The sequence below is a fragment of the Chlorocebus sabaeus genome, chromosome 17 (assembly GCF_047675955.1).
Source record: "Chlorocebus sabaeus isolate Y175 chromosome 17, mChlSab1.0.hap1, whole genome shotgun sequence".
Taxonomy (NCBI): Eukaryota; Metazoa; Chordata; class Mammalia; order Primates; family Cercopithecidae; genus Chlorocebus; species Chlorocebus sabaeus.
The window spans coordinates 33368795-33390019 of NC_132920.1; the positions used below are offsets into that span (position 1 = coordinate 33368795).

Genomic DNA, 21225 nt, shown 5'->3' on the forward strand with positions numbered 1-21225 from the left:
TGGTGACAGAGTGAGACCCTGTCTCAAAAAATATATATATTAATTTTTATTATGTATTGCTATGGCATAAATGTTTGTGCCCCCCTAAAATCCATAAATTGAAACCTAATCCCCAATGTGGTGATATTAAGAGATGGGGCCTTTAGGCCGGGCGCGGTGGCTCAAGTCTGTAATCCCAGCACTTTGGGAGACGGAGACGGGTGGATCACGAGGTCAGTAGATCGAGACCATCCTGGCTAACACGGTGAAACCCCGTCTCTACTAAATATTACAAAAAACTAGCTGGGCGAGGTGGCGGGTGCCTGTAGTCCCAGCTACTCGGGAGGCTGAGGCAGGAGAATGGCGTGAACCCGGGAGGTGGAGCTTGCAGTGAGCCGAGATCTGGCCACTGCACTCCAGCCTGGGAGACAGAGCGAGACTCCGTCTGGAGAAAAAAAAAAAAAAAAAAAACAAACGAGATGGGGCCTTTAGAAGGTGATTAGGTCATGAGGGGCCTGTCCTCATGAATGGGATTAATGCTGTTATAAAAGAAGCCCAGGCTGGGCGCGGTGGCTCATGCCTGTAATCCTAGCACTTTGAGAGGCTCAGGCAGGCTAATCATTTGAGGTCAGGAGTTCAAGACCAGCCTGGGCAACATGGAGAAACCCTCTCTCTACTAAAAACACAAAAATTAGCCAGGCATGGTGGCAGGCATCTGTAATCCCAGCTATTCAGGAGGCTGAGGCAGGAGAATCACTTGAACCCCAGAGGCGGAGCTTGCAGTAAGCCGAGATCGAGCCACTGCACTCTACCCTAGGTGACACAGCGAGACCATGTCTTAGAAAAAAGAGGCCCAAAGGAGCTTGTTTGGCCCTTCCACCTATGAAGATGCAGCAAGAAGGTGCCATCTATGAAGCAAAGTGTGCCCTCACTGGTTACCAAATCTGCTGGTACCTTGATCTTGGACCTTCCAGCCTCCAGAACTGTAAGCAGTTTTCATTGTTAATAAATTGCTCAGTCTAAGGTATTTCATTATAGCAGCCTGAATGGACTAAGACAGATAGTTTTATAAAAATTACACTACAGTTGGCATTTTGTATCTGCAGTTCCACACCTGTGGATTCAACCAACCGAAGCATAAAAATATTTTTTAAATATATATGGCCAGATGTGGTGGTTCACGCCTGTAATCTCAGCGTTTTGGGAGGCCACGGCAGGCGGATCACTTGAGGTCAGGAGTTTGAGACCAGTCTGGCCAACATGGTAAAACCCCATCTCTACTAAAAATACAAAAATATTAGCCACGCGTGGTGATGGGTGCCTGTAATCCCAGCTACTCAGGAGGCTGAGGCAGGAGAATCTCTTGAACCCGGAAGGCAGAGTTTGCAGTGAGCTGAGATCATGCCATTGCACTCCACCCTGGGTGACAGAGCAAGACTCTGTCAAAAAAAAAAGAAGGAAGGAAGGAAGGAAAGAAGGAAGGAAGGAAGGAAGAAAGGAAGGAAAGAAATGTATATATAATAAAAATAATATAAATAAAAAATACAATATAACTATTTATACAGCATTTACATTGTGATAGGTACCATAGATAACCTAGAGATGATTTAAAGTATATGGAAGAATGTGCATAGGTTTTATGCAAATACTATGCCATTTTATACAAGGGATTTGAGCATCAGTGAGGGTTTTGGAATCAATCCCTGGTGAATACTGAAGATGACTATATTCATAATCTCGTATTCAATGTCCATCTATTACAACATAGAGAATCAATATCATACTTCACATGAGTCATATCTAGACCTGCATGTATTCAATTTTTATTTTCAGTAGTCTTTTGGGGAACAGGTAGTGTTCGGTTACATAAATAAGTTATTTAGTGGTGATTTCTGAGATTTTGGTGTCCCAATCACTGGAGGAGTGTACACTGTAAATGTGTAGTTTTTTTTTTTATCCCTCACCACCCCTCCCACTGCATGCATACAAATTTAAGAGTAATAAGAATTGTTTAATACAGCAACATGTTCCTCAGCTATCCTTTGCAACTGTTGTAAATGCAGCACAACATACATCCATACCTCTAAAACAAAGAGCAACAAGAAAAACTGCACTCAACACTATTGGGAAATGATATTTTATCACACTATTTGAGAGGTAATATTTAACAAGCTGGTTAAAGTGTGTTTTCTTTCACTTACGTGTTTCCATTGCTTAAATCCTCCCTATACTCCAAAGCAGTACATGCTTCAGAATCCAGGCAGAGGCACAACCTCAGACTTTCACAGAATTGGGCTATAGTCATCTTTCGTTTCCAGGATACAGGGCAAGAGATTGCAGAAGTCACCGTTCCCCAGGGCTTGAACGGTGTTAATTACAAGAGATGTGTAATATTTCAGGTTGTGCCATGCCAGCACTGAGAGCAGATCAGTGACAGAGGTGCCCAGGTGTCATGTGTAATAAATGTGTGTGATAGGTTGTTTGTGATAGGTGAATCCCCCTAGAGTATGTGGGCCAGGGCAGGGCCCCTGTGGTTCAGATCTGAGGATGATACTGCTTCTGGGGGAAGATCATGACTTCTGTTTCAAATATGCTAAATTAAGCTGGGCACCGTGGCTCACGCCTGTAATTCCAGCACTTCGGGAAGCTGAGGCGGGTGGATCACCTGAGGTCAGGAGTTTGAGACCAACCTGGCCAACATGGTGAAACCCTGTCTCTACTAAAAATACAAAAAATTAGCCGGGTGTGGTGGCACGCATCTGTAATCCCAGCTACTCCGGAGGCTGAGGCAGGAGAATCACTTGAACCCAAGAGGCGGAGGTTGCAGTGAGCCAAGGTCTTGCCACTGCACTCCAGCCTGGCCAACAAGAGTGAAACTCTGTCTCCAAAAAAAAAAAAAGAGCTAGTAGTTCCTTTGGGATAACCAAGTAGGGATGCCAGGCAGGAAGGTGGTCAAATCTGGAGATTTGAGGCAAGAGATAAATTTGAGAGTAACCAGCTAATAGGAACTGAAGCCATAGGACAGGTGTGATCCCCTGGAAGGAAAGGGTAGCATGAGAAGAGGAGGGTCCAGGACCAACCTCTCGTGATGACCTCCAATGTGACCAGGTGATTTCAGTCAAAGGCAGAGTGGGCCAGCTGAGCGGGGGGAAGAGCAGCCAGGGGAGGGATAGGAGGAAGCCAGAAGATGCCAAGTCCTGGAGGCCAAAAAACGACAGTGTTCCAAGAAAGAACGGGCCAGCAACGTCAGTTACTAGTGGCAGTTCAAGTAAGAAGAAAACGAAACAATGGACTTAATGACATAAAGTTCATTGCAAAAAAACATTTGAGTAGCAGTAAGGTAGAGATAAACACCAGCCTGAAAGGGTCGAGCAGTAAGTGGAAGTGACAGAATTTTGCCCAGTTTTTTATTATGAAAAATTTCAAACGTACAGAAAACTTGAAAATATAATACAATATTGTTTGTATGTCCATCATTTTACTTAGATTTAACAATTGTTATTTATAGATATATACAAATATTTATATATTATATATGTACAAACATACATATATATATTTACATATATATAGTTCTTTTTTTATTTTTTTTCCCCAAGAGAGGGTCTCACTTCATCTCACAGGGTGGAGTGCAGTGACCTGATCATAGCTCATCTCAGCTTCAAACTCTTGGGCTCAAGCCATCCTCCCACTTCAGCCTCTCAGGTAGCTGGGGCCACAGGTGCATGGCACCATGCCGGGCTAATTTTTAAATTTTTTGTAGAGACGGGGTCTCGCCTTATTGCCTAGCTGGTCTCAAACTGGACTCAGGGGGTCCTCTTGCTTTGGCCTCCCAAAGTTCTGGGATTACAGACATGAGCCACAGTGCCAGGCCTATATATGTTTTTGTGGGTTTGTTTTTTGTTTTGTGTTTTGAGATGGAGTTTCACTCTTGTTGCCCAGGCTGGAGTGCAATGGCATGATCTCGGCTCACCGCAACCTCCGCCTCCTGGGTTCAAGCGATTCTCCTGCCTCAGCTTCCGGAGTAGCTATGATTACAGGCATGTGCCACCATGCCCAGCTAATTTTGTATTTTTAGTTTAGATGGGGTTTCCGGTGTTGGTCAGGCTGGTCTTGAACTCCCAACCTCAGGTGATCCGCCTGCCTCAGACTCCCAAAGTGCTGGGATTGATTACAGGCGTGACCCACTGTGCCCGGCTCCCCCCCTGCCACTTTTTTTTTTTAACATAGAAATTGTTAAGCGACTACTAAAACATTCTTGGACCATGTGAAAATATAGGAAAGCATGTGCTTCACACCGAAGTACCTCAGCATGCATCTCCCAAAAATAAGGAGATTCCGTAACCACAATACATAATCACAGCTAAGAAAATAATGATCACAGCCAGGCATGGTGGCTCACACCTGTAATCCCAGCACTTTGGGAGGCCGAGGCAGGAGGATCACAAGGTCAAGAGATAGAGACCATCCTGGTCAACATGGTGAAACCCCATCTCTAATAAAAATACAAAAATTAGCCGGGCGTGGTGGTGCATACCTATAATCCCAGCTACTTGGGAGGCTGAGGTAGGAGAATTGCTTGAACCCAGGAGGCAGAGGTTGCAGTGAGCTGAGATCGCGCCACTGTACTCCAGCCTGGTGACAGAGCAAGACTCAGTCTCAAAAAAAAAAAAAAAAAATTAGAAAATAACGATCACCCCTTCACTTCATCTGATAGCAGAATATGCTTAAATATTCCCCAGTTAGCCTCAAAATGTCTTCTATATATGTCTTTCTTTTTCATTTATTTCTTTCCTTCCTTTCTTTTCTTTTTCCTTCCTTCCTTCCTTGCTTCCTTCCTTCTTTCCTTCCTTCCTTTCTCCCTCTCTCTCTCGATCTTTCTTTCTTTCTTTCCTTCCTTTCTTTCCTTCTTTCTTTTTTGACTGGGTCTCACTGTCACCCAGGCCAGAGTGCAGCAGTGCAATCACAGCTCACTATAATCTCCGCCTCCCAGGCTCAAGTGATCCTCCCACCTCAGCCTCCTAAGTAGCTGGAACTACTATTTAGATGTGACCCCCCACACCTGACGAATTTTTGTATTTTCATTTTGTAGAGACAGGGTTTTTCTCTGTTGCCCAGGTGGGTCTTGAACTCCTGAGCTTAAGTAATCCACCCTCCTTGAACTCCTGAGCTCAAGCAAAGTGCTGGAATTACAGGCGTGAGCCACTGCATCCAGCCTATACATATATTTCAAATGAGGATCAAATCAAGGTACACACGCTGCATGCATTATGTTCCTCTTGGAGGGGTGTGGATCTGGTGACAGATGGTTGAGGGAGCTCACCTCTGATGACTTTGGTTTTCTCTGTGACATAAGAGGGAGGTCATCAAGTGAGCTTGAGGTGAGAGACAGAAGAGCCTCAGAGGTTCAAGGACCAGGGAGGTTTAACATAGCCATTGACCAGGGTGATGTGGTTGGGCCACTAAACAATTCTGGGAGCCTCATTAGAGTTCATGATCATGAGTGAGGAGTGGGAACCATTTCCTTGTTGTGTGATTTCCACCACCACCACCAACAGTTCTTGGCTATCAGAGTAAAATCCTGAAGAAAACAGATCACTGGGCTCATCCAGGGTTGGGGTTTTGCCACTTGGATGCAAAGGATGAAAATACAGAGGGGAAGGGGAGTTGGCGATATTGTCCAGAGAGGTGTTGAAATGAAGGGTCGTGGAGTTGAACTGAATAGGGAGGGGCTCATAAGCTGGAAGAAGGAGGGCATCATTGATCCGAAGGTCCTAGGAGACTGAAAATTGGTTGCGAGGAGGGCAGACAGACTGATGGACAGAAGGTTAGGAGGTGGGGGTTAAGAGCAGGCTGCTTGACTGATTCTCAAGGAGGGGCTCCTTCAGGTGATAAGGTCCAGGGTGTGACAATGAGAATGTGTGGCCGAGTTGGAGAGGAGAAGGTTCTTGGGATCAAGTGCCCAGGTTATTGAGAGGTCAGGTAGGGAATGGATCCTCCAGGTGGACAATGAAGTCACCCTGAGGAAGGACTCAATGCAAAGACTTAGACGTCAGCTAGGCCAGCGTTCCCCTGAGTGAGGTGGAGGGGGCTGGCAGACAGTAGCAGTGAGAAAGGAAGAGGAAAGTTTAGCCTAATTGCTGAGCCTGGAAGGCAGAGGGTTATTTTAAGCTAGAGTTGGGGGCTGGGGAAGGAGTAGTCTGGAGGCAGCAATCTGAAGCCAGGAGAGCACCCTCAGCTGTAAGAAAATCAACAACTCTCATTTCAGAAGCCTGCAGAGGAGGTAGTGCCCTCAAGGGAGAGTTAAATTTCACTTAACGCCAGGAAGTGGAGGGAATGCTCCAAGGAGAAGCTAAGGGTAAGAGGGGGGGCTGCAGTTTATTAGAGGGCACAGGCAGGTTAGGGAGGGGGCAAGTGGAGGGCTGAGTCAGATCCAGAAAGTACAGAGTGTCGTGGAGACACAGTGCAATAGAGTAGGTGGGCTTGGGAGTTTATGTTTTCACTATGAAATGATAAAAACAAGGACAGGAGGCAGAATGAATTTCACCCATTTAGTTTCTAGGAAGCTGTAAAAAGTGGCGTTTAAGAATGTAGCCTGGCCGGGTGTGGTGGCTCATGCCTGTATCCCAGCACTTTGGAAGGCCGAGGCAGGCGGATTGCTTGAGACCAGCCTGGCCCATATGGTTAAGCCCCGTCTCTACTAAAAATAGAAAAACAGCCAGGAGTGGTGGCAGGTGCCTGTAATCCCAGCTACTCAAGAGGCTGAGGCAGGAGAATTGCTTGAACCCAGGAGGCAGAGGTTGCAGTGAACTGAGATCACTCCACGGCACCACTCCAGCCTGGGGGACAGAGCAAGACTCGTCTCATTAAAAAAAAAAAAAAAAAAAAAAAAAAAATGTAGCTTCAAGCTGGGTGCAATAGCTCACACCTGATCCCAGCACTTTGGGAGGCCAGGAGTACAAGACCAGCCTGGCCAACATGGCGAAACCCCATCTCTACTAAAAAAAATACAAGTATTAGCCAGGTGTGGTGGTGCACACCTGTAATCCCAGCTACTTGGGAAGCTTAGGTGGGAGGATGGCTTGAGCCCAGAAGGTGGAGGTTGCAGTGAGCCAAGATGGCACCACCACACTCCAGTCTGAGCAACAGAGCCAGACCCTGTCTCAAAAAAAAAAAAGAAAAGAAAAGAAAAAGAGAAAGAAAAGGAAGGAAGGAAGAAGAGAAAGAGAGAGAAAGAAAGAAAAGATAAAGAAATAACAATAGAAAGGCAGGCAAGAAAGTGGCTACTAAAGCAGAACTGGCTGCATTCCAACTCCAGCTTTGTCATGCACTAGCTGTCCTGTCTATAACCTTGGCAAGGTCTCTGGGCATCAGTTTCCTCTTCTGTAAAATGTGGATAACACTAGTACCCACCTCACAGGGTTGCTGTGACAATTCAAAGATGCAATGTGTTAAATGTCGATACGGTTTGGATCTGTGTCCCCACCAAATCTCATGTTGAATTGTAGTCCCAGTGTTGGAGGTGGGGCCTGGTGAGAGGTGGCTGGATCATGGGAGTGGATTCTCACGAATGGTTTAGCACCATCCCCCTGGTGCTATTCCCATGATAGTGAGTTCTGGTGAGCTCTGGTTGTTTAAAAGTGTGCCGCACCTCCTCCCTCTCTTGCTCCTGCCATGTGAGAAGCTTCGCTCCCCCTTTGCCTTCTGCCATAATTGTAAGTTTCTGGAGACCTCCCCAGAAGCCGAGCAGATGCCAGCATCATGCTTCCTGTACAGCCCACAGAACCATGAGCCAACTAAACCTCTTTTTTTTTTGAGATAGGGTCTTGCTCTGTCGCCCAGGCAGTGGTGCAGTCACAGCTCACTGCAGCCTCAACCTTCTGGTCTGAAGCAATTCTCCCACCTCAGCTCCCCAAGTAGCTAGAACCACAAGCACATGCCACCATACCCAGCTAAGTTTTGTATTTTTTATAGAGACGGGTTTTTGCCATGTTGCCCAGGCTGGTCTCAAACTCTTGAGCTCAAGTGTTGATCCTCCTGCCTCGGCCTCCCGAAGTGCTGCTAGGATCACAAGCATGAGCCACCGTGTCCAACAAACATCTTCTTTTTTTTTTTTTTTCTCTGAGACGGAGTCTTGCTCTGTCACCTAGGCTGGAGTGCAATGGCATGATCTTGGCTCACTGCAACCTCTGCCCCCCTGGTTCAAGTGATTCTCTTGCTTCAGCCTCCCAAGTAACTGGGATTACAGGCCTGCGCCACCATGCCCATCTAATTTTTGTATTCTTAGTAGAGACAAGGTTTCACCATATTTGGCCAGGCTGGTCTCAAACTCCTGACCTCAAGTGATCCACTCACCTCAGCCTCCCAAAGTGTTGGGATTACAGGTGTGAGCCACCGTGCCCGGCAACCTCTTTTCTTTATAAATTACCCAGTCTCAGGTATTTCTTTATAGCAGTGTGAGAACGGACTAATGCAAATGTTTACAACAGTGCTTGGGCTGTTGCCTCAGACATACTTGGTGGAGCCTTGCAGGCCCAGCAGAGCAGCCTCTTTGATTACCTGAACCCTGCCCCTGACTAGGTAGCAAACATGAAGTGGATGACAATGATGACTTGATGAGCAGTTGTGAATGCAAAAATTATATGGAGACACCAAGGACTGCAACAGATAAGAAGATCTCAGTGGCAAATGGGTTATTTAGGGCTGCAGCCAACTGACTCCCACAGTGAGTGGGATCTGGACAAGAAGGGGTGGTTTCCCAAGGCCACTAAAGGTTTCATTGCTACATACCCAGCCAAGTGTGGCTTTTCTAATGGTGGGCATCTAGCTCTCCTGCAAATGTACAAGATGTCAATGCTAGGAATGCAGAACTTCTGCAAAGAAAACCCCCCAAACCCACTGATCCTAAAAAAAGGGGAGATAAAAGAAAAATGGAATAAGGATAATTTCATGTTGAAGAAGACAGAAATACAAATGTATATATATCTGGTTTGCCTCCAGGAGAAATCCTCAGAAGACTTTAAGGTCAAGCTTTACAAAGATGATCAAAGAAATCTTAAAGGAGATGGGCTTTGCTGTTACTTGAAGAGGGAATCCGTGGGTCTTCCATTAAAGTTTTTGGATGAAAATGAAATTAGAGGCTATAGGCCGGGTGCAGTAGCTCATGCCTGTAATCCCAGCACTTTGGGAAGCTGAGGCAGGTGGATCACCTGAGGCCAGGAGTTCGAGACCAGCCTGGCCAACATGGCAAAACACTGTCCCTACTAAAAACACAAAAATTAGCCGGGTGTGGTTGTGCACACCCGTAATTCCAGCTACTCAGGAGGCTGAGGCAGGAGAATCATTTGAACCCTGGAGGCAGAGGTTGCAGTGAGCCAAGATCATGTCATTGCACTCCAGCCTGGGCAATAAGAGTGAAATTCCATCTCCAAGAAAAAAAAAAAAAAAAAAAGAGGTTACAAGAAGCTATCTCTGCAACAAAAACAGTTGGTCTGGGGATCTGTGAGGGAGTTGGGCCATTCAGAAGGTGCCATGAGCAAGTTGTCATAATCAAACATATGTTTCATCCTATGGATATTTTTGGTTGTTTTTTTGTTTTCTGAGATAAGGTCTCATTATTGCTCAGGCTGGAGTGCAGTGGCGTGATCACAGCTCACTGTGCAGCCTCAATCTCCTGGGCTCAAGGAATCCTCCTACCTCAGTTTCCCAAGTAGCTGGGACCACAGGTGTGCACCACCATTCCTGGCTAATTTTTTTAAAAAAATTTTGTAGGCTGGGTGTGGTGACTCACACCTGTAATCCCAGTACTTTGGGAGGCTGAGGTGGGTGGATCACAAGGTCAGGAGTCCAAGACCAGCCTAGTCAACATGGTGAAACCCTGTCTCTACTAAAAATACAAAAATTAACTGGGCATGGTGGAGGATGCCTGTAATCCCAGCTACTGGGGAGGCTGAGGCAGAGAATCGCTTGAACTCTGGAAGCAGAAGTTGCAGTGAGCTGGGATCGCACCACTGCACTCCAGCCTGGGCGACAGAGTGAGACTCTGTTCCAAAAAAAAAAAAATTTTTTTTTTGTAGAGATGGTGTCTCACCATGTTGCCCAGGCCGGTCTTGAACTCCTGGGCTCAAGAGATCTGCCCCTTGGCCTCCCAAGGTGTTGTAATCAAAGGCATGGGTCACTGCACCCCGCCCATCCTGTGGATTTTAAGGATGATGGGTTGGTGCTAAATGAGCTCAGAGAACTTTGAGTGCTCAACATTGAGACCAATGAGGAAGCTTTTGTTTGGTAGACTCGTGGATGGTGTGGACTCTGCGTTCTGGAGGAATGCAGAGGAAACTGATTATTATATTCAAATCCTCCATGGAAGGTAGTTTGTTGGCCCAGACATGGAATAAGATTACAGACTATCGGGTTCAGGGGACCTCAGGAAAAAGGAGGAAAATCTGAGAGGATGGGAGGCTTTCCTCAGTGCCTGTGAGGCCAACAGACACTTTCAGTCTCCAATATGTCTATGCTTCAGAAAGAGCCAGATGTTGGCTGTCCTTTCACTCTCCACCAGCTGAAATGTGGTCTCTTCCCATCACCTGCCATTCTGACCACTCTTCCCAAGTCACAGACACTTCTCAGATGCCAAACCCGAAAGGCATGGCTGAATTCATTTGCATCAACTCAGGCAATGAATTTGGGAGGAGAGTTCACTTGTCAGAACGTAACAACGTCACATTTTGCTGTTGGGAATGTAGAGTCTAGGGACCCTTGGAATCACTTCCCTACCTGATCACTAGCACACCCTCTTTCACTCATTGAATCACACTTTAGATTAGGTGCTGCTGGGAAGGGACTTTGCAGATGTAATTAAAGTCACAAATTGGTTTATCTTGAGGTAATCCAAAGGGAGACTGTGCAGGGTAGGTCTGACTCAATCACATCCAAGGCCTTCAGTGGTGGCTGAGAGGAGAAAACACATTTCTGCACTTAGGAACCTCCTTTCTCACCTCAATTCTAGCAGCTCAGATGAGGTGTCAGCTCCCTGCCGTCCCTGGGGCTACAGAAAAAAGAACTGCAGAAAAATGGAGTCAGTGACACTTCCAAGTAAAACTACTAGAAGTCTTCAGAAAGTAAGGCAAGAAAAGGAATCTTGAGGACCAGAGAAGCTGCCAGGCCGGTTCATTAAGCCTTGGCGTGACCAGGAAATCCAGAGTTTTCTTGAAGGATGGAAAATCTGGAGATGAGGGATGGGAATCATGTATGTCAAATGCAGTTGCCAAGGGGTTCAAGCCCAGGGGCGTTAAGAAGAGCTGAGACCTGCCTATAGACGCCAAGTTTGCAGGGCTCATCCTGGACTATTAATGAGACCATCCAGAGGCCAAAGAGCTTACAGGGAGAGGGCTGGACTCACCTTCGGGGATACTGGCCCAGCAGCGCTGCAGATCCCACCCTGACTAGAGTGACATGAGAACTGGGCTGGGGGAGTTGAGGAGGAGAAAAGGAAGTTTCAAAGGGTGTGTGTGTGTGTGCGTGTGCGTGTGTGTAAACTGGAAATGGTTAAACTCCCCTGTGTGCAGTGGTATACCAAGCAGGGTGGAGTGGTGGGAGGAGGCTACACCACAAGGGGTATTTTGTCACTAACATTGTTTTATAATTGTTGGTGCACAGCATCAATAAAAAGTTGGCTTTAGGCTGGGCGCGGTGGCTCACACCTGTAATCCTAGCATTTTGGGAGGCTGAGGCAGGAGGATCACCTGAGGTCAGGAGTTCAAGACCACCCTGGCCAACATGGTGAAACCCCGTCCCTACTAAAAATACAAAGATTAGCCTGGAATGGTGGTGTGTGCCTGTAATCCCAGCTACCTGGGAGGCTGAGGCAGGAGAATCATTGGAACCCGGGAGGCAGAGGCTGCAGTGAGCTGAGATGGTGAGATGGTGCCACTGCACTCCAGCCTAGGCAACAGAGTCAGACTCCATCTCAAAAAACAGCTGGTTTTAGAATTATTTTTAAATTCTCCACAGACAATACACCTTCTTGTTGCCTGCACCCGGAACGATCATCTCCCTCCCTGTCCATGGTAAGCTGCAGCCTGTGTGTCCTATGTAAGTAAACAGTCCAGCTCCTCTACCAGATTGTAAATGGGGTTGGTGGGTCAGGGTGGAGGGCATGGTGAGTAAGGATTATTTTTCGCATAATAACAGTTTTATGCAGCATGGTTTTGTAAAAGAGAAGTGTTTCCTAAATATTTGGCAAATAAATGAATAATTGAATTTGAGTAATAATGAAGAAAATATGGGCAGAAATTTTACAAGCAGATATTTAGTTTAAACAAAAAAGCAAGCCAGGCGAGGTGGCTCATGCCTGTAATCCCAGCACTTTGGGAGGCTGAGGTGGGTAGATCACCTGACATCAGGAGTTCAAGACCAGCCTGGCCAACATGGTGAAACCCCATCTCCACTAAATACACACACAAAAAGCTAGGCACGGTGGGTGCCTGCTACTTGGGAGGCTGAGGCAGGAGAATTGCTTGAACCTGGGAGACAGAGGTTGCAGTGAGCCAAGATCGTGCCACTGCACTCCAGCCTGGGTGACACAGCAGGACTCCGTCTCAAAAAAGAAGAAGAAGAATGAAGAAGAAGAAAGCATTCCTAATTACCCTGGTTGTAAAATAATACAAAACAGGAAATGACAGCATCATTAGAGATTTAAGGTTTCTTAACTTTTTATGTCTAAGACAGGCTTTGGAAGTCTGGAGAAGTCTGTGGAGTCTCAGAATAACCTTCAACTACATAAAGTAAAATAAATGGGATTACAAAGGAAAACAATCATATTGAAGTACAGTTATCAAAATGAAGCAAAATGTGTAAGAAGATCTAGTGGTGAGTCTAACCACTACCACTAACTACAAAGTAACCATGAGCATACATGACATTTTGAAATTTCTGCAACTATCAGAAGATGATATAAACCTGTAAATTCTATTAACAACAGTCACATGTACTACAAATACCTGTGTAGGTTTATTGCCTACATTTATCATTGGAGAAGATGCTAAATATCAGTTAGAGATTAGTGAAAATGCAATGTAATTTTATCCTATCTTTGTTTCCCCTTGGGATCCTGGATGAAGAGCCCTGCATTACGCTGGGCACAGTGGCTCATGCCTGCAATCCCAGCTACTAAGGAGGCTGAGGTAGGAGGATTGCTTGAGCCTAGAAAGTTGAGGCTCCAGTGAGCCATGATCGTGCCACTCACTGTACTCCAGCCTCGGCAACAAAGTGAAACCCTGAAAAAAAAAAAAAGAAGAAGAAGCAGAAGAAAGAGAGAGAGAGGCCGGGCGCGGTGGCTCAAGCCTGTAATCCCAGCACTTTGGGAGGCCGAGACGGGCGGATCACGAGGTCAGGAGATCGAGACCATCCTGGCTAACACGGTGAAACCCCGTCTCCACTAAAAAAAATACAAAAAAAAACTAGCCGGGCGAGGTGGCGGGCGCCTGTAGTCCCAGCTACTCGGGAGGCTGAGGCAGGAGAATGGCGGGAACCAGGGAGGCGGAGCTTGCAGTGAGCTGAGATCCGGCCACAGCACTCCAGCCTGGGCGACAGAGCGAGACTCCGTCTCAAAAAAAAAAAAAAAAAAAAAAAGAAAGAGAGAGAGAAAGAAAGAAAGAAGGAAAGAAAAGAAAGAAAAGAAGGGAGGGAGGGAAGGAAGGGAGGGAGGGAGGGAGGGAGGAAGGAAGGAAGGAAGGAAGGAAGGAGGGAAAGAAAGAAAGAAAAAACTGAAAGTCCAGGCGCAGTAGCTCACGCTCGTAATCCCAGCACTTTGGGAGGCCAAGGCAGGTGGATCACCTGAGGTCAGGAGTTCGAGACAAGCCTGACCAACAAGGAGAAACCCTGTCTCTACTAAAAATACAAAATTAGCTGGGCATGGTGGCATATGCCTGTAATCCCAGCTACTCAGGAGGCTGAGGCAGGAGAATCGCTTGGGCTGGGGAGGTGGCGTTTGTGGTGGGCCGAGATTGTGCCATTGCACTCTAGCCCGGGCAACAGGAGTGAAACTCTGTCTAAAAAAAAAAAAAAGAAAAAGAAAGAAAAGAAAAGAAAAGAAAAGCTCTGCATGAGAGCCAGTGATGTCTCAGAGTGGAAAGGAAGCCAGGTCAACATGTTGCCCCTGCCCACAAGCCCTTAGGTTGACAGGAGGTGCTTCTCCCAGTTTTACATTCAGAGCCAACCTCCCCAGCAGCCTCTTTTCCACCCTAAGGTTTGTCTCACGGATCAGGGAGTGGAAACTCTCCACATGCCTGCGTGCTTTCATCTGAACCACTATTGTAGGCTCTTCTACTATTCAAAGCCCCTAAGGATGTAACATTTGGAGAAAAGATACTAAAAAGCCCCGGTACTCAGACACAATGTTCTCCAATTGTTTGAATGGGAGCATCAAATGAGTCCCCAGCCCTGAAGGTTGGGTTGGTCTGGATACGAAAACTAATTGTCCTTTCAGTTTAGCTATATCATCATTCCCAAGGCAGACTTTTGTTCGGAAGATTCTTTTCTAGCTCATACAGAAAATGACACTTTATCCTATGACAGCCCCAAAGGCAGAGGACATGGGATGTGGTATCAGGAACCTGGGAGACATAGTTTTTGCAATGGGGTACACAGCACTTAAGTGAGGGAAGCCACCAGGAAGTGGTACTGGCCTTGGAATTCCCTTCATGTCACACAGGGACAGAGAGGAACTAACATTTCTAAGGACTTATTCTATACCAGGGGCTGTACATTCTGTATCTTATATCTGTTACCAACTGTTTCTTCATAAGGCAGGTGATTTCTTTTCTTTTTTGTTTTTATTTTTTGAGACAGTGTCTTGCTCTGTCACCTGGACTGGAGTCTAGTGGTGTCATCTCGGCTCACTGCAACCTCTGCCTTCCCAAGCGATCCTCCTGCCTCAGCCTCTGGAGTAGCTGGGATTACTGGCATGCACCACCCCGCCGAGCTAATTTTTGTATTTTCGGTAGAGACAGACTTTCACCATGTTGCTCAGGCTGGTCTCGAACTCCTGTGCTCAACTGATCTGCCCACCTAAGCCTCCCAAAGTGCTAGGATTATAGGCGTGGATCACCATGCCCTGCCTGCTTTTCATATATATATATATATGTGTGTATATATATATATAGAGAGAGAGAGAGAGAGTCTTGCTCTTGTGCCCAGACTGGAGTGAAATGGTGTGATCTTGGCTCACTGCCAACTTCTGCCCTCGAGTTCAAGCGATTCTTCTGCCTCAACTTCCCAAGTAGTTGGGATATCAGGCATGCACCACCACGCCTGGCTAATTTTTGTATTTTGAGTAGAGACAGGGTTTTGTCATGTTGGCCAGGCTGGTCTCGAACTCCTGACCTCAGGTGATCCGCCCGCCTCAGCCTCCCAAAGTGCTAGGATTACAGGCATGAGCCACCATACCTGGCCTTTTCATATGTTTTTTTTATATATATACATATATATATATATATATATATATATATATATATTTTTTTTTTTTTTTTTCCTTTTCTTTTTGAGATGGAGTTTCACTCTTGTTGCCCAGGCTGGAGTGCAATGGTGCAATCTCAGCTCACCACAACCTCCCCCGAGTTAGGGCGATTCTCCTGCCTCAGCCTCTCAAGTAACTGGGATTACAGGCATGCACCACCATGCCTGACTGATTTTTTATATTTTTAGTAGAGATGGGGTTTCTCCATGTTGGTCAGGCTGGTCTTGAACTCCAAAACCTCAGGTGATCCACCCGCTTCAGCCTCCCAAAGTGCTGGGATTATAGGCGTGAGCCACCGCACAGGGCCTCTTTTCATATATTTTTAACTAAATAAATAAAACAGGCTGGGGCAGTGGCTCATGCCTGTAATTCCAACACTTTGGGAGGCCAAGGTAGGAGATCACTTGAGCTCAGGAGTTCAAGACCAGCCTGGGCAACATGGTGAAACCGCATTTACCAAAAACTACAGAAATTAGCCAGGCGTGGTGGCACGTGACTGTAGTCCCAGCTATCCCAGAGGCTGAGGTGGGAGGATTGCTTAAGTCCATGAGGTCAAGGCTGCAGTAAACGGTGATTATGCCACTGCATTCCAGCCTGGGGGGCTGAGCAAGACTTTGTCTCAAAAAACTAAAAACTAGCTGGACGTAATGGCTCATGCCTGTAATCCTAGCACTTTGGGAGGCCGAGGCGGGCGGATCACATGAGATCAGGAGGTCGAGACCAGCCCAGCTAACATGGCAAAACCCTGTGTCTACTAAAAAAACAAAAAATAGCTGGATGTGGTGGTGCGTGCCAGTAATCCCAGCTACGCAGGAGGCTAAGCCAGGGGAATCGCTTGAACCCGGGAGGCGGAAGTTGCAGTGAGCTGAGATGGTGCCTCTGCACTCCAGCCTGGGAAACAGAGCGAGACCTTGTCTCAAAAACACAAACAAAACCCCCAAAAAACTAAAAAGTAAACAAATAAATAAAACAAAACAAAATGTGGAAGCAATAGCAAAGGCTTGACCTTGCTCCAAAATCACATGATTTTTTTTAAGCTGCATTCTTATAAACTTCTTCCAAATGAGATAAACTTCTTCCAAACTTCTTCCAAAAAGATAAACTTCTGCTGAGAGGGGCATGGTCATGACTTACAGTTTGGGCAGGACAAAGTCTTTTCCATCACACACACACACACACTCACCCTCACACATACAGTGTTATTTCTACTAAATTGTACTTGATTCTTCTCCAGCAGCTCTGTCTGGAGTTTATTTAATGTTACTAGTTTGCCAATGAATAGAATAAGACAATAAGCAATTTTGCTTTTATTTCTTTATTTTAAAAAACTGGTTAGTCTTATGAGAAAACAAAGTGAAGAATAAAGGTAACTACTACATGTACCACAGTAGCAAGAGGAAAAAGAGTGTCAATTAATCTAATTGATATTCAGAGGATTGCATGGCTCTTAGTGATGGAGTTAGGATTTTGGCACGTGTACATTTGTTGGATTTTGCTACCTGGCATCTGTATCCCATTCGTCTGGTAGCAGGATCCCATTTTTGCGTTGGGGCTATTATCCTCCAACATTAGGTAGTCTATGGTACTATTCTTCAAGGGACCCTCCCCTTCCTTAGAGGAGTGTGAGCACCTGACCCACCCTAAGCCTATTGGAGTTCTCTCTCTTGACCCAAAGTAGAAGCATTGACTATTGGTATCTGCTGCCTGGACGATGGAACTATCCTGGCTTCTGTCCTTTCCAAAGACCACCTGTTCAGCTTTTCCTTCAGTTCTGTAAATATCCTTTCAAAATTTACTATTACTTATTAATCTGTTGCTTCTCTACAACCGGCTACCTCCTCAGCTCCATGACTCCCAGCCTGGAGTCATAGAACAAAAGCTGAATGTGGGCACAGAAGTTTCAGCCACTGAGTGCCTATATGGTTTTGAGTTCATTATTTGAAATTCAAGCTCATTACCTGAAACAGGAAGAACACCTCCTCATAAGGCTGATATATGAATTCAATTAGATGAAAATATGTCCTCTGAGATCAAGGACTTTGATTTAGTCTCTGCTGAATCCACAGTGCCTATCACAGAACACAGAGCAGAGCTTCAATAACTATGTTGGTTTAATGACAACTGCTTCTGAAAACACTTAGTTAACTCTAGTATGTAACATGAATTGGTGTGTCCATTATGTCCAGGATGAAGACAGCCAATTTCGATTCTCCTCTCCTTAAAGTTTTGCTTGCTTTCTCTTTCTTTTCTTGAGTCTTCACACTAAATCTACTTTTTAAATTTTTTTTTAAAAGAGATAGGGTCTCACTCTGTCACCCAGGATGGAGTGCAGTAGTGCAATCATAGCTCACTGCAATCTCTAACTCCTGTTCTCAAGCAATCCTCCTGCCTCAGCCTCACAAGTAGTTGGGACCACAGGCATGGGCCACCATGCTTAGCTTTTTTTTTTTGTAGAGATGGGGTCTCCCTATGTTGCCCAGGCTAGTCTCAAACTCCTGCACTCAAGATCCTCTGGCCTCTGCCTTCCAAAGGGATTACAGGCATGAGCCACCACCCTGGGCCTCTGACTACTTTATTTTAAAGCTCAATTTATATATTTTTATTATTATTTATTTATTATTATTTATTTATTTATTTATTTTTTGAGACAGAGTCTCACTGTCACCCAGGCTGGAGTGCAGTGGCCCTCTCGGCTCATTACAATCTCCACCTCCCAGGTAGGTTCAAGCGATTCTCCTGACTCAGCCACCCTAGTAGCTGGGATTATAGGCAGGCACCACCACGCCCAGCTAATTTTTGTATTCTTAGTAGAGATGGGTTTTTGCAATGTTGGCCAGGCTGGTCTCGAACTCCTGGCCTCGAGGGATCTTCCTGCCTCGGCCTCCCAAAGTTCTGGGATCCCAGGTGTCAGCCACCTCGCCCGGCTGCCTGATATCTTAAAATCAGAAAAGCCACCCTTCTTAAGTGGAGGGTAGGTGGGCCCATATTTACAGGAATGGAAGAAAGGAGAATGTTCCTTCTCTCTTTTGTCCACGTTCAGCAGCTCTGAAATTAATGCCAAAGCAAACAAACTCCCGCCCCACTGTCCCCTGCCGCCCTCGCCTTATGCTGTTGAACACAAGACTTTGCTGTTGAACACGAAGTAAACGTTTCCCAGAAAGCTCAGTTTAAGGAAACAATTCAGGGCGAAGTGAGGGCACAAAGGTAGAGAAATAAAGGGAAATGATATCTCTTTAAAGGACAGAGATCCCTGAATAGCACTGGGGGCCGTTACAGCCCATGAGGACATCGCCAAGTCCTTCTATATAACACTAGGGACCCCTGTGCCATATACAGACACTGTTCTCAGAGATTAGCAGGGGGAAAGAGGATAATGACACAGTTCTGTCCTTCGGAATGATTCCAGATGCTTCTGAGTCTGTGAGGCCCCTGTGTCCGTCATCACCAAAACAAGTGTGGGAGAAGTTTGAGTGATGACTCTAGCAGTTACGAGTTTAAGCCTGGGAATCTTAAACCACAGAGCAGAGGATTTTGGGCTGAAGAAACAGACCCTCTGCAGCTTCAGCGCGAAGAGGGCGGCGGGGGCCGGCGGTGGTGGGGGTGGAACCTCGCCGCCTTGGGAAGCCGGAGTAAGCCGCAGAGGCTGCGCGGGGGTTTGAGCGGAGCGTGAACAGCTCCTTCCCTTGATCATGCTGCCCTCCGGAGGTCAGTGTAGGCATCGCTGCTCCCTTTCACGCTAGTCTGTCTCTTCATCGTCTGTTCCGGATCACCCTGTCCAGAGAGACCGTTGGGTCAGAAGGTTCCAGTGGACCCCCGGGGCGAGCTTAATGTCCCTGAAAACTGCGTGCTTCAGTATCACTTGAATGCCCACCGGGTTCCGGAATCTCGAGCCTCCGGAGCTGTCCCTTCGCCCCACGGCTCACATTCCGCACGTCTGCCCCTCAGCGAATTCAACAACACGCGCTTTTCAGTCAGCTCTGAGGATTTGGGTTCTGCGACGGACAGGGGAAGGAAAGAATGAAGGCTGTGAAGAACCGTGGTGGCTGCCTGCATAGCCCTCCCCGCATGCGAGCATTAGTTGACTAAAGCCGTCTGTCTCGACAGTCTCCCCTGCGGGGTATCTGGGGACCCTTTCTTTGGGAACCCACGCTCTTTGTCAGAGTAGCTAAATGCCTCTCCTGTCCCAAATCTCATACCCTTGGCCTTTCTCCCGTCCTCGCGCTTAGGCTGGAGTCAGGTCAAATGCCAGAGCATCTGGATGCCCCAAGAGTGACACCTGGGAGTGGGTGGCCAAGAAAGCAGCAGCGGGAAGGGAAAGTGGAGGAACAGAGGATTCCCGGGGCTGGCGTCTGGGGTGAGCTCGCGGCCCCTCAGAGCCTGGCACACCGCCGCCTGGCATCCAGCAGGTGTGAGGGAACGCATAGCGCAGTGAGTCAGGCGGTGTAAACCCTGAATAACGCGGAGCGGGTGAGCGGGGCAAGTGCGAGGTCACTTAAGGACGCAGTTCTGGCCCCGCCCTCAAGACACGCCTGGCCAATCAGGAATCGCTGATTCTTCAATCCTCTCCGCCTGTGCTCGCCCTCCTCTGCACTTCGGTCTCAGGCGCAAACACTTTCAAAGTCGCTAGGCCAAAGCGCTGAGATACGGTTTCCCAAGCCAATCAGAGAGCGGCTCTCAGATATGGGGCGGAACCCTGAAAAGGCGAGAGCTGAGATCCCGCTCCTTTCTGCCTTACCACGCCACCTCCCGCGTCCGCCAATTAGGAGAACCCGGAGCCGGACCCGCTCTCAGCCTCAGCACGCAGCAGCCTCCGCTCCGCGGCGGGTGTGCTCGGCAGTCACAGACTCACTCAAGACACCTCCCGTCGCCGGCGGTCTAGACCCGCATCCGGAGGGCCTAAGGCGGGGAGTGGAATCCGCTTTCTTTCCACCACTCTCCAGGGACCTGGGAAGGGAATGTTTAGGCCGTGGGGGTGGAGGAGACAGGAAACATCCCCAAATTACCATTTTTCCTTAACTGCACCTCTCCTCTTAGGCCTTAAAGGGGTCCCTGTGTCTCTCCAGTCTAGAGCCTAAGGTCAAACGAAGCGTATAGGCGTGGGCAGCAGGAAGGCTCCAAGTCAAACAAATAGATGACATGGATGAATTCTGCCTCGTCTACCCCTGCCCCAACGGTGTGGGTGTGGATGAATTTTGCCAGGTCTACCCCTGCCCCAGCGGTGTGGGTGTGGATGAATTTCGCCTGGTCTACCCCTGCCCCAACGGTGTGGGTGTGGATGAATTTCGCCTGGTCTACCCCTGCCCCAACGGTGTGGGTGTGGATGAATTTCGCCTGGTCTACCCCTGCCCCAACGGTGTGGGTGTGGATGAATTTCGCCTGGTCTACCCCTGCCCCAACGGTGTGGGTGTGGATGAATTTCGCCTGGTCTACCCCTGCCCCAACGGTGTGGGTGTGGGTTGGCTGCTGCAGCCCAGGAGGCAAGGGACTGTGACAGCCACAACCAGAGGAGCTACGGAGCTGCTACAGAGGAGGGATTCCAGAGTCAGCTTGGGCTTGTCCCAGGGGAGCCCTCGAGATAGTGTCTGGGGCTGCGCGGCCTGGTTCTCAGCCCTTGCAGCATCTGCTTTAGCCAGGGGCCACCTTCCTCCTCTGGCCTGGAAGTAGCTAGAGGTTAGAGGTTACACCCGCCATAAGGGATATAAGCCCAGGAAGCAGTCAGAAAGGAAAGGTCA

At 47.4% G+C, this 21225-nt stretch overlaps 1 pseudogene; it reads left to right on the plus strand.

Annotated features, from left to right (window-relative positions):
* Positions 1-867: 867 nt before the first annotated feature.
* Positions 868-19514, plus strand: LOC140708910 (17S U2 SnRNP complex component HTATSF1-like; annotated as a pseudogene).
* The last annotated feature ends 1711 nt before the right edge of the window (positions 19515-21225 follow it).